Genomic DNA, 14,048 nt, shown 5'->3' with positions numbered 1-14,048 from the left:
TAGAAATTGTTCCACCAGCTTAGGCTTTTCTTGTGTCACTTGTCAATCATATGCCAACTTCTAATTTTTATCAATAATTTTTTTAAACATATTTATTTATTTAGTAAGTAAATTCAATATGTTGAAATAAAAAAAACATGAGATCCCTTGATTCCATAAATTATGGGACTTAAACTTTTTAAGAATACTCCACTACAAAATTCATTAGACCTCCCACTTAAAAATAATCCTAATAAATCTTTAGAATACCGGTTGATAATTTTTAGGAAGCCTCTCCATGGAACCGCACCCTAACTCACTGTTGATGAAATTTGGTTCAAAATGTTGATTTGAAAAAATCTTAAAATCCAGAACCTTGAACATATTAACATGAACGGTAAAAGCCTTGCGAAGTTCAGATTCAGTAGCAGCGGCATCGCAACGAGTAAGAAGAGGATATTGGAAGTATTTTTCTGTTTCATGCCCTAAAAAGCAAGGAATGCCGATCACACAAATTTCAGGTTGTTTATTCGTTGTGCCGCAATGAAGAGCAAGAGATTCATGCAATGCTCGGAACGCTCCGCACACATGATGATTTGAAGGAGGCTATACGCATTCTTCTTACCACCCACAACTCTCTTCTATACTCTCCTACATATATTCATCTTTTGCGCACTTGCAGAGCCAATAATGTCCTATTAGAGGGTAAGCAAATCCACTCTCACATCCATGGCAACGGATTTGGATTTACAGGTGCCAGAGACACTCTGCTACCCAATTCACTCATCCGAATGTATGATAAATGTGGAAGTTTGGTGAATGCTCGCAATGTTTTTGATGGCATTTCTCACCCAAATGTCTATTCATGGAATATGATAATTGCAACTTACAGAAGGCATGACCTTCCTCTACAGGCGTTCACAATGTTTTACCAAATGCAACGAACAGATGTCCAGCCGGATGAATTCACTTTCTCCGCTATTATTCCTGTATGTGTCAACTTGGCATCTTTAAAACACGGATTGCAAACCCATGGAAGGATTATTAGATGTGGATTTCAGTTCTGTGATATTGTGACGAATACACTAATAGATATGTACGCAAAGTGCGGAATACTAGAGAAGGCGAGAGAATTGTTTGACAGAATGTGTAATGCAGATGTGGTCGCATGGAATGCCATGATTACTGGATATGCACAACATGGGTTTCTTGACGAGGCTTTAAGGGTTTTTGAAGAAATGCCGCACAAAAACGTTGTCTCATGGACTGCAATCATTTCTGGATTGGCACAAGGTGGGCTTGTTGAAATGGCATTGGCGATTTCAAAGAAAATGCAATTGGCAGGTATAGAACCAGACTCGGCGACGTCTGTCTGCATTCTCTCCGCGTGTGCCAAGACGGGAGCTCTTTATGAGGGCCTGGAAATTCATCAAAAGCTACTTGAAGCCAAACTCTTGTCTAATGTTGTTGTTTTGACTGCTCTGATAGACACGTATGCAAAATATGGAAGGATGGAGAAAGCGCACAATTTGTTCGACCAAATGCCTCATCCAAATGTAGTTTCATGGACTGCAATCATTGCTGGATATGCTCAAAATGGTCAGGTTGGAAAAGCTTTGGAAATTTTCAATCAAATGCAATTGGCACGTACAAAACCGAATTCTTCGACTTTTGTTAGTATCCTTCCAGCTTGTTCCGAAATGGGAACTTTGGAACATGGTATCAAAATCCATCGAAATATAATTGAAAGTGGATTCTCTTCGGATCTTGTAGTTGTGACTGCCCTGATGCACATGTACGCAAAATTTGGAAACATACAAAAGGCGCACCAAATTTTCGAGAAAATCCATAATGCAGACGTAGTTTCATGGAATACAATGATTACAGGATACGCACAGAATGGTGTTCTGGATAAGGCTTTAAGGCTTTTCCAAGAGATGCCTCATCGAACCACGGTATCATGGAATGCGATCATTGCTGGGTTTGCTCAAAATGGCCTAGTCGAAAAGGCTATAGAGATATTTAAGAAAATGCAACTAACAGATATAAATCCAGATGCATCTACGTTTGCCAGTATTCTGCCAGCATGTGCAAAAATGGGAGCTCTGAAACAGGGTATGGAGTTCCATAAAAAAAAATTGAAAATGGCTTTTGGTCCAGTTCGGTTGTCACTGCTTTAATAGACATGTATGGAAAATCAGGCAGCTTAAATAGGGATAGTAAATTGTTTGACAAAATGAGACCTGCAGATATAGCCTCATGGAATGCTCTGATTGCGGGATATGCAATGCATGGCAATTGCAAGGCTGCCCTTAAACTCTTTGAACTAATGAAGCTTTCAGAAACCAACCCTAACCTTATAACCTTTGTTTGTATTTTATTTGCATGCAGCCATGCTGGTCTAGTGGATGATAGCTGTAAATATTTCAATCAGATGTCTGACTCTTATGGTATCATGCCTGCAATTGATCATTATGTATGTATGGTTGACCTTCTTGGTCGTGCTAGGTGTTTTGAGAAAGCCTTAAATTTCATCGTGAAAATGCCAATGAAGCCCGATCCAGTTGTGTGGTTGAGTTTGCTTGGCGCTTGTAAATCACATGTGAATATAGGGTTAGGAGAATTCATGGCAACACTGCTTTTTGAGCTGGATCCTACAAATAGTGCGCCATAGATACTTCTCTCAAACACTTATGCAAAAGCGGGCAGGTGGAACAAGGTTCATAGGATAAGGAAATTGATGAAAGATAGAGGGATACAAAAGATACCTGGATGTAGTTGGATTGAAGTCCAGAAAATGATACATGTTTTTTGTGTGGGAGACAGATCACACCCGCAACCAGAAGATATCTACGCAAAGTTAGAGAAATTGTCCTGGGAGATGAAAGCGGCTGGTTACATCCCAAACACAAGATCTGTGATGAATGACGTGGAGGAGGAGGAGAAGGAATTTCTCCTCATCCACCATAGTGAAAAGTTGGCAATTGCATTTGGGTTGTTACACACTGCTGAGGGAACAACCATCAGAATTGTCAAGAACGTTCAAGTATGTGGTGATTGCCACACTGCAACCAAGCATATTTCCAAGATTGTTGAGAGAGAAATTATTGTGAGAGATGCAAACCGCTTCCATCATTTCAAGCATTGAAAATGTTCTTGTGGAGATTATTGGTGAATTTAAGTCAATCAAACTATAACTTATCCTTGCAGGATTATTGGTGAATTTAAGTCAATCAAACTATAACTTATCCTTGCAGGATTATTGGTTAATTTAAGTGAATCAAACTATAACGTACACTTGTATTATAACAACATGTATGGGGTCAGACCTGAAGTGGTAAGAAATTGCTTTCAGTCTTTGAAAATTATGTTATTTCTGAGGTTTCCTTAGAGCTACACTACGGTATTGACCTTATGAAATCTGGTTATATCAATGTTTACCACTGACACTTATGCACTCATGGAGCAAAGCATATTTTTATAATATCACAAAGAAGTAAGCATTGAACTGTTTTTAAATTTAATGAAAAGATATAGCATACTCTTACCTTCAAGGCAGATGAAAAAGATAGGCCATGCCCCTAATTTTATTAAGACCATTCAGATGGGCATTTTGTCCAGGTATATACACTAAAATGCAGTCACTCTGTAATCTGTAGTCCAAATATAAATAACAGTCATAAAAATACCGTGCAGAGACCTTCAATTTCCATCTGTAAACAGGCCAGTAGTGAAGAAACTCAAAGCAGAAATATAGAGAACAGAGCACTGGTAAAAGCAAGAAAAGTAAATATGTAAAGAAAATATATATGAAGAGAAGCCATGCCATCATTGCTTGAAAGAAAGCCATTTTGCAATGGCTTACATCATGATCCAGAATGTCAGCACACTTGCTTTTGGTTATCTTGGACGCAAAAAACATGGTCAATATGTGTTCCTGTTAGAAGTTGTAATCTTTCCTTGGTGTGTTTATAAACCAAGGTTAGACCTCCTTTCTTTATTGTTATAATAAATTAGGACCAAGGTATCCTAATATATTTCTTTTTTGTTCTTTTTCCACTACATCTTATTTTGTCCTCTAGTGGAATATGTGAGGACAAATGTTTTTTATAATTTGTAATTTAGATTATTCCTCCTTAAGAGGAATCTCACACTTGGCCTCACACACTTATGAATGGTGGCATTCATAGACATGGGAGTTACATTCTAACTCCTCTTTCTCATCTCTATTTAAGAGATGGCCCTCCTCTCTCATTTCTAATGAGGTTTCTTCCTCTTCTCAATTATTGTATGAGCGATTTCTCTCTCTCTCTCTCTCTCTCTTCTTAGGCTTTTCATGCCTCATTCATAATGTCAGAAGGGGTTTTCTTTGCTTTCCCCTTTCCAAATATCTTGTCTCATGGTGTTGGATCTTGAAGCTTTCTCTCTCCTATCTTATGTTAATATCTTTTCATGCATTAACTCGCTTAGATTCTTTCTTGGTATTGCTTATTTACATATTTCTTTTTCCATTTCTAACATGGTATCAGAGTAGTTTAATCTTTGTTTTGAGTGTTTGCATGAAGGTACGGTTCGAAGGAGACTCTTGAGAGAGATTTCACTATCTTTTTTAATCTTCTTAAGTTGGAAGAAATTGAAGTTTTTTTTGGATTTGGCTGGTTTACCGCCAAACCCGATTAACTCCTGTTTGCTCTAATTTGTGCAGGAGTAGCATTTATAATTCTTATTTTAATAGTATTTTTTTTATTATATAGTGTGCAATTTTTTTTAATATTTAAAATTAAAATTTATTATTTCTCTAATTTTTACTATGAGGATGGCATTTGTCGTTGCAGAATTTAAAAAAAAAATTCCCATGGCTTCTTAGATTGCCATGTTCTCCAACCGAAGCTTTTCGTTATCCTGCCTGAGTAGAGAGTTTTCATGTCGCTCGTGCTGAGCTTTCATCTGGGTTCTCCGATTCTAGAACCAGAACTTAATCTGGCAGGGGGCAAGACCCATTGGCTTACTCAGAAGTTGCCTTTGCTTCTCATCTGGATGAGGGCACTCTTTGAAAAGCGCTTCCATCTCCTGAATTTGCTGAGGAGTATGTTTGTGGTATCGAATCCGAGACCACTAGACTTATCAACACAGGATTCGCCTCTTCCTCCGCCATGGCCCGTCTTATCTCCTGCACCCCAGCCACATTCCTCAGTGCACCCGCAGCAGGCGCACTAACCGTCGGCGAACCAGACTGGCAAACCTCAATAAGCACCGAAACCCCACCATAATACAGAATATAGATAGTTAATTGTTTTGGTGAGCGGCATTGCGGCTCACAGCCACTCTAAATGAAGTTCAAGAACCCAGCAGTGCTTCTCGGAATTATACGGTGGTGATTTTGACATGATTTTTTTTGTTTTTTTGAGTAAAGCTCATCTATTTAGCTAATACTGATTTTTAGGGACCGTATTAGTTTTGGTTAAGAGGTTGCGTTGTTGTCTTGATGCGTTTTCATACGAGGGCCTCGAATTTCACGCTGCGAAGGTTATCTCACTACACAGTACCTAGTACTCCTTTAACATTGGATTGCTCTTTTTCCCTCCCAAGCTTCCAATGTCTTTTGACGTAGTTGTTGGTAATTTTGATTACAAATAGTAATGAACAGTTGCAATTTGGGGATGATAAAACGGATAGAATATTTGTTTGTATTCTTGAGTTTTTCAATTGTATATTTTTTCGCATTTCCTTTATTCGTTGGCATGTGAAGGCGTCTCATAAAAAAAGTGGGGCTCGAACCCACGCCCAGCCCAACATGGCCGTTGCTATCAGAGGAGCCTTGATTTTGGCCAAGCTTTCTGTTATTCCAGGAGTCGCTCAGTTGGAAAATCTGCCGTTTGTTCAGCCACAGCCGAAGGTGACGTTTTCTTGTCTTTTCATGCAAGATTCTTTTTCTTTTTTGAGCTCTTGACAGAGGCAACATTTGCTTTTATCATTGCCTTTTGTCAACCTATTTTTGGCATGTAATCATTCATTGTCAGACAGCTCAATATGCAATTGCAAACACATGTGCAATATTTTACTTCAAATCTCTCTTACTCCTTTGTTGAGATTCTTTTCAATATAAGTTTAAACTAATTAAATCTCTTCCATTTAATATTAGATTTTACTTCTGTTTTATTTAAAATTACGTGTTTTAAAGTAAAAAAAGGGAGAAGTTTAAGGATAATTTTTTTTTGAGTAGTTTTCTTAGAATTAAATATTAAAACTAATCAAAGTTTTATTATTTTTTTTAACATAAAAAGTTAAGATTTTTTAAATATCCTCATTTATAATTCCTTTTTTGTCATAATCTAGGAGGATTCTTGTCTTTGATGGTGGGCCCATCCTTAATATCTTCTCACTTGTGTTCACCTTGCATGGAGATTTTAACTAATAACTTCTGCTTATTGCTCTTCCAAATACTTCTTTTTATCTCAATTATTCAAGTTTATGAGTATCTTACACTATTGCCTTCATTATTTAATGATTTGAGTTAATTGATCTATCTGCACATGGTTGCAGTTTTATGCTTCTATAGCATCGTTCCATGCCCATGTTGGCACTTTATGGTTTTATACCATTGATTTATATGATATTTTTTTTGTAAGTTGCATCGGGAGCCAATTTATCAAGGTTAACTATGGTGGACCCGACAGTTTTAAACTGACTCGTAGTTGCCTTATTTGGCCCGTGGAGTATCCCTCCAACCTATAATTGGTGTGCACTTACTTCAATAAAGTTTCCCTCCATTTGTTCCACTTTATTCCTCAATGCGAGGATGATATTTTATGGGGATTTCCCATTTCAATCTCTTTATCTCCTTGGTGTATGCTCCTAGTTTTGATTTTGTGCATATCCTGTTATCATAGATCCATTAGACCACATTTTTAGAGGCATTTTTCCAAATAGTTCATGTCTCTTGTCTATGCTTCCACATATAGCACACGTGTCAAGGCACTTGCAACTATAACATCTAAGGAAAAACCACATCCTATTGTACTTTGGTTTATGTCAAAGGCCTCTTGCAAATATCTCATGCGGGGCACTGGCAATGGCTGGAAGAATGCTGGCAAAGGTTGTAGAAACTGGCTGTATGATTGCCAAGTGCATTTGCTTATAAGTTTTCAAACCCCTTATAACAAATACATTCCCTACATATCCTGCAATTATTCCCTTTCCACCAGACAAAATCTCTCTGTCATTGTGGCTTCCATATTTTATATACATGTGTCCAACAAAAAGCCTTTTCCATTTTGCTTTCATGAATGCTCATTCCTTATTCAAAAGTTCTAGTTCTGGCATAGACTAGAAGTATGGTGGCAAAATTGAACTAAGTGGGTTGGACACTTGTTTGTTGCATTTGTTTAAACAAATGCAGCAACATCTGTCAAAATATATAGGCATTGTTTGCCATGCTGCCCTGCATTGTTCTGTCCAGATTCAAACTGCGTTTGAAAACTGACTTTTTATGCATTGAAACATTAGGAAGTCATCAACATACACTAGGTTTTTGCACCTTCTCTTGCCTCATAATAAAACACTCGCTTCTCACAATCTGAAGACAGAAATGGAACCCCTATCATAAAGCGGAAAAAATTGTTCAATCAATATTTACCTGAAATAACCACCGATCTAAGAAGTGGAAAACAAATGTTAGGAAATTGAATTGTAATCGGCAAGAATAGTATAAACTAATCAGTGTAAAAAAACACCATGTATGCTTTAGTTTCATGGCTGAAACTTAAAAGTACTGATGTGTCCATCAATTCAAAACTTTGCCCAAAAACAATTACAAAAGTCAGAACTTGATATATTTTTTTAGTTCAAGACTTGTGACAACATTTCACAAGTATTATGCGGAATTGTTAGTCCCTTCCATGTAAGGCAGGGACTAATGTTTTCGGTGCTCTTTTTTGCATTTGTTCCTACCTTGATTTCTGTGCAAACAATCTGAAATTTGCTATATACTAAGGTCTGTCAATTTAATCTCTATTAAACTCAATTTGCTGGTGCAAATTTCCAATTTTTTCATTGGCTCCCCTGCTATTTCTGGGCAATCTTTTTAATTTCTTGTTGGCATAATATTCGTGGCAAGCTGTGGGAATGGTGCATGCCGTGGCAAGAGGTGGGAAGACCTGTGCAGAATAGTGGACGTGGCCTTCCGCATGTAATTCTTACATCGACGACATGGCCTTTCAACATTCCAGTTTATGTTCTCTGGCAATTTGCTTTCTCATTTTAATCCAGAGGTATTGTTCTTTAATCAGTTCTGTTTTCCTTAAAAATGGTATGCCTTACTGTTGCATTGCATTGTTTACATTTCAGGACAAATCAAGAAATAGGAAAGGAAATCTTTGGGACAAGAGAGGAATTAAAGTTTATTAGTGTTGAAACAGGTAAGCCTTTTGAAGTTTTATTATTATGATTATCATTTGCATTTTTCCGATTGTGTTCATCTACTGTTCATTAAATCATAATACTTATGAATTATTGTTTACCCCTCCTGCCGCTTCTCGTTTTATCTAGTATTGGGCATCCTATTCCTTTCTTCAATAGAATTGCTTTCATGTGTTCAAATCCCTTTGAAAAAAATTTAATCTGTATTCAAGGGTTTTGATTTGGCTAGAGTGATGCTAGAAAAGTTTGTCAAATATGGCTCTACAGCCCAATACTACTCTCTTCAATGCTTATGTTTTGTCCATTTTGCTTTAAGACCAAACTAAGATTAGCAGCCTCTAGCATTGGTGGCAATGCAAATAATCGAATTTTTCATTACAGAGATAGTAACCCAAAAAACGAATAAAACTCATAGCATACCGACCCAGGAAAACATGCTATGTTAAAATCTCTGGGAGCCCTGATTTTAGTCTACAATCCGTCAGTTTTTCTTGCTGTTGTTGTGGGTGAGGTGGGGGACAGTGTATCTATTTGGAACCATGCAGAGCTTCAAACCTGTTGCAGGCAGCTATGAGCTGTTTGTTTCAGGTGGAGGAGAAGCGGAAAAGGTTGCTTCGGGGCTTTTGAAACCATTCTCTACTCGTTTGTGTGTGGCTGAAGAATACCAGGAAGAGCTGGGCGTTAAATTGAGCTCCAAATTGCTCGATATCAATATGGAGGAGCCTCCTCGTTCACTGAAGGCACTTTGGAAAGGTGAGTATATCCTTTTAGTGACACGGCAAATATTCATTTTGGGACATTTTGGAGAAACTTGTCGCTGGATTAAAGTGGACAGAAAAGTAGTATCCTGTTCTGCAAATGCTTTCCATTTTACTAAAATGGGGTCAACTGTGGGCTGGGTTTGTCCAGTTTGTCAGGACGCCCGAACTGTTGGAGCTGGTCAACACTGTGGACACCGAGATGTTGCAACTGAAGGCTGCTCATAATTTCAAGCTGAGCATCTATTCTTAGGTGGGAAAGTCTAAAGCTTTCTGATTTTTTGGTGGAGTGGAGTAGCGTCTAAATTATTGAGAAAACACAGGTCTGCTTTTGTTTTGTTTCAAAAAGGGCATTAGCGAACAGGCTTCAGGATCAGGTATATTAGAATCCAGATCTTCCTATCTTGCTATATTGTTTGGGAAAAAATCATCATATATAATGCTTCTGGTTCTATTAATCAACTTACTATATTGAAAAGAAAATGAAAGTAAGATTCCACTAGTGTATATCTCCACAAGAAATGTTTCATGTACTTGTTTGCTGTAGAAATATTTAATTGTATTTAGTCATGAAGGGAAAGTTGACATAGAAAATGTCGTCATGAGGAAATTTTTATTAAGTTAAATAAATTGCTCTGCAAGTAATGAGATTCTTATAGAATGAATATCAACTTTATATTGTCTGTGTCATTAATCCTAGGATGAATATGGATCAAAAGGTGTATAAATGGGTTTACTCTTTGGCAGCTTGTTTACCTAGATTGTTGTTCCGATGATAGTTTTGTTATATATTGACATACTGTAAGGAATGAAACTTTCAAAGGCACCATAGAGCATGATTCTGTATAATTTAAAGATAGAGATGTATTTGTATGAATTTCTGGATAAAGTTTTATCAGGCATTATGCCTGACTTCCTCAGAAGTAGCATTGGTAGTCAAGAAAGATTAGGATGTTGAATATTTCCTAGCAATTGGCAAATAAAACAAACCCAATATGAAGAGTTTATGTCTATTGCTGGAAAAAGTCCCTTCAAATCCTGCACAAGCCATTGGTTGTAAACAAATGGCAAAATTCGTAACGAAAATAGGCTCAAAACTTGTATTCTTAATCGATCTTAATACAATGATCAGATAGGTGCTCAATTTGACAGAGGGGATGCCTTTACATAATCTGTTTAAGTTTAGTCCATATAATAAGTCTTCTATTGTGAATTTTATTTTAGCTGCTTTTATGTTAGGAACAATCTATCATTAAATTAGATCACAAAATTTAAAATGCCTGTAAAAGCTCGATCCTGATTTGTCAGCAGAAAATGTGGGATCGTACTTTAGGATTTGGTTCTACAACGTCAGATGTTTTTGACCCATGTTCTACTGAATTAAACAAAGTTTGCCATTTTTTAGAGTCCTGGCTCTTTTTAAAAAACCCTCAGATCTTTCTATGTGTGAATTCCGCGTTGCTGCAAAGCTCCAATTACAGGCTGAGAGTTTTCGGCAAAACTCATGTATTCGGTCTTTATATATGTCAATAACATTCTTCTCAACAAATATATTTTGTGTATCGTACATTCAAAATCATTTCCCTTCTCACTCTATGTTTCATAGATCCTCTACGGGGAATCAAACAATTCGTGTGCATTAGAACAGAGGCATTGGTCAACCAGAGTATATGTCGATAAATTTACCTATTTTCAGTCTCAGGTAAACATTTTTCACCTAAAATTCATGAAAGATTTGACATCAGATGTGTCTGATAGAAGGCAGGTTGGTTTCACCAAACCCTCATATCTTTCTATGTATGATGTGGAACTCAATGCATTTACATTATGCATGCATATGTATCTAAAGCCTAAGACAGAAATTGGAAAAACTAACCCTTAGCTTGAAAAACGGTAATTTTGCAGACTTGTTAGGCCTTATTTGGGTTCTCTCTATTTTCTATAATTCTCAATTGTTCTGTCATGGGTGGCAGTTCATTAGAAGGGCAATTTAATGTTGATGTTTTACAGTCTACATTCCTCTTATTTTGTGTGCCCATGAAATAGAAATTGCACATGAAATTATGCGATCTCTCACAGAAGCTAGAACATGTCTGAAATAGCACGTGAGACAGGTATGCTTGGTTTATGCATGAGACAGTTATTCCTAGTTATTTAATCTATATTTAAATAGCCTTGGTTTGGATGTATGCAATATGCTCATCGTTTTTAGATTTTTAACAAAATTTACAAATTTCTAGATTAAATTTTCGAAGAAGGAAGAATCTCTGGAACTCCAGTCCAGACAGAGGGGGAGTCCATGGTAATTCCACTGCATAAATTGAATTGGATCAAAATTTATTCATAGTAGTTTAGAAAGAAAATGACAAAGGCAATGAATTTGTTTTGCACGTTGTTGATACTGGCATTAGTAGCGGGCATGGAATTAGCAGCAGCAGAGGTAGTGGTCACGGCTGGCATAGCAGTACTTCAGGATGATCCCTACAATGACCCCTGCTCTGATTATTTTGAAATTGTGACTATTATGATGTATGCCTTGACACTGACATTGGAGCATGCGGTCAGGGCTACTGCTGTTACTTCCTTTATTTGCTGCAATGGGACTTTGCTCTTGAACTTATGTCAAAATAGATAAATATGTTATGCTCTGTATATATGATATTTCTAAACAACAAACTAAACACACTTTGTGTTCTTGACTCTTCCAACAATTTTGCAATGAGCACAAATCCGACAGCTTTAAGTGACGGCATTAGGAGCCAAGCCTCCATCTAACATCTTATTCATGAGTGAATCTGCTCCAGAAAGATCCCTTGTCTTTCACAGACCATTGCGTGCGTGTGTGTGTGTATATATATATACATAAACATGTTTTGTGTCCTTGACTATTCCATCAATTTCACAATGAGCATCAATCACACAGTTTTAAGTGACAACAAAAGACCAAACTTATCACTTGTACAAGCAAATTGTAGGCTTTTTTTGCTTTTCCAGAGTTGCAAAAGTCATCTATTACGCTAGTGATGTGTAGCTCTCAAGAAAAATGGCCATCTTCCAGTATTTTACCTACTAATACTTGAGCTTCATCTATCATTTCTACTTTGCAAAAATTATCAGTACAGGTGTTTCTCATTGCCTTTGTCTCAATATTCCCAACTAAAATACTTCCACTCAGCTTTTGAAGCCCATGGAGTGCAATACCAGATCTGATTATTTTCAGTAGGAGTGTTGATCTACTCCTTTGGGGAATGTTCCATTAAACATAACCCTTATTGTAGAGGGATTAATTCCATTCTCTTTTAAGAGTTGAAATATACCCTGTTACCCAATGCACATGGCTTGGGTAATGAGAGATCTATTTTATGATCATTTATTAATTCTCTTAGTTTTAATCATATTCTATGGTTTCAACTCCTTAACATCACAGTATTCAAACGGTATTCACAATGGTTTTGACTTGAATGTGGTGTTAGATTGAACACATCAGGGAGATTAAACATAATAGCGAGGAAGACAATGAGCGAAAACGTCAATAATCAGCCTAGTGTCTCAGCTAGTCCACATTCTTAATTATTTTAGTTTCCAATAATAGACCTACATTTTGGGTTAATGATTTATATTATGCATCATAATTGACTGGAGCATTAGATTGAACATAATAGTGAAGAGAAAATGAGTAGATGCATCAATAATCAACCATAATATCTTAGCTATTCCACGTTCATGTGTATTTCAGTTTTGAAGCTTAGATATGCATTTCTTGTTAATGACCTATACTTGCATCTTAATTATACTCATCTTGAATCCATTTGTATCTTTCAAATTTTTATTAGAAAGTGTGACTGATCATTGTGAAGGGCTTAAGCAATTGTTGTGCCTTGTAGATATGTGGATGCAGTTAACTATTCCAAAGGGCTCATTATCCCCCATATATGTGGGATGAATTTGGCCTTTGACCATGAGTTGATTGGCGTTGCAATGTTTTGGCCGTATGGGTGATAACTAGTGTATTGGTCGCTACAATGACATGTGGGTGATATAGTGTGTTAATGTTTTAAGCTAAAACTTATCTCTGTAGTTGAATCACCTACTTTCTTATGATATTGTGTTCAAAATCTTGTTTTAACTTTTCATTATTTGAATTTAAAGCTTTTGTTTTGGTTTCAGGTGATATGTTATCATTTGGGGTTGGGAGTGAAGACAAGATTGCCATATATTTGGCATAGGCCATTTGTGAATTTGAAGAAAGACTAGTATAAGGGAATATTTTGGTAGGAGAAGATAATTCCATTTTTCCAATTTGTTACCCTTCCTAAATACTTCACATCTGTGCAACAATGCTACATTGAGCTCTTAAAGCAAGTCAAAGTCAAAGAGAAGATTCGAGAAATAGATACATAACACATCTTGACTAACAAGTTATTTCTCCTATAATAGTTAAACTTGTTACTGAAATGATGCATATGGTGTCAAATAATCTTCTGAGTTTGGAATAAGGATTAAAATTTCTGGTATTACTAGACATTATGACTTGTTTACTGATCAAATTTAAGCCATTAGTGCATTAGGAGTGGACATGCGTGTTGAACTATAGAATCACTTCTGGTTCTCAGAATGCTATCATTCTTTATTTTATTATGAAACTAGATTTTGCAACACAATAATAATGTGGCTATGACATGATTCTAGATTATCTAAAATATATTCACTGTGTATGTTTTATTAAACATGTGCATATTCTATGTGGGTGTTATGTTAAAAAATGTGCATGATTTGAGACTATCAAATTCTCAATAGGTAGAGCCACACTTCAAATTATTAATCACAAATAGCTATTTTTTCATTTTTCTCAGCTTTAGGGTGGTCTTCAAGGTGGCTTTTAACATTGACTTA

General features: G+C 36.5%; 1 long non-coding RNA gene and 1 pseudogene across 7 annotated transcripts; both read left to right on the top strand.

Annotated features, from left to right (window-relative positions):
• The first annotated feature begins 369 nt into the window (after nt 1–369).
• On the top strand, nt 370–3,223 carry LOC149534266 (pentatricopeptide repeat-containing protein At5g66520 pseudogene; annotated as a pseudogene). Its single transcript, XR_016357513.1, has 2 exons — nt 370–444; nt 682–3,223. The product of XR_016357513.1 is annotated as a pentatricopeptide repeat-containing protein At5g66520 pseudogene (transcript).
• A 1,133-nt stretch (nt 3,224–4,356) lies between these two features.
• On the top strand, nt 4,357–13,822 carry LOC149534265 (uncharacterized). Of its 6 annotated transcripts, none has more exons than XR_016356846.1 (5): nt 4,357–8,396; nt 8,527–9,150; nt 9,307–9,408; nt 13,040–13,184; nt 13,323–13,822. It is a non-coding gene; the product is annotated as an uncharacterized LOC149534265 (long non-coding RNA). The 6 variants fall into 6 exon arrangements; XR_016356843.1 differs by having other exon boundaries at nt 9,307–9,532; XR_016356844.1 differs by adding an exon at nt 9,479–9,532 and having other exon boundaries at nt 4,357–9,150.
• Nucleotides 13,823–14,048: the final 226 nt, after the last annotated feature.

The sequence above is a fragment of the Cupressus sempervirens genome, chromosome 10 (assembly GCF_028749045.1).
Source record: "Cupressus sempervirens isolate cs-2001-9-10 chromosome 10, ASM2874904v1, whole genome shotgun sequence".
Lineage (NCBI taxonomy): Eukaryota > Viridiplantae > Streptophyta > Pinopsida > Cupressales > Cupressaceae > Cupressus > Cupressus sempervirens.
This window is presented reverse-complemented; position numbering and strand designations above follow the sequence as displayed.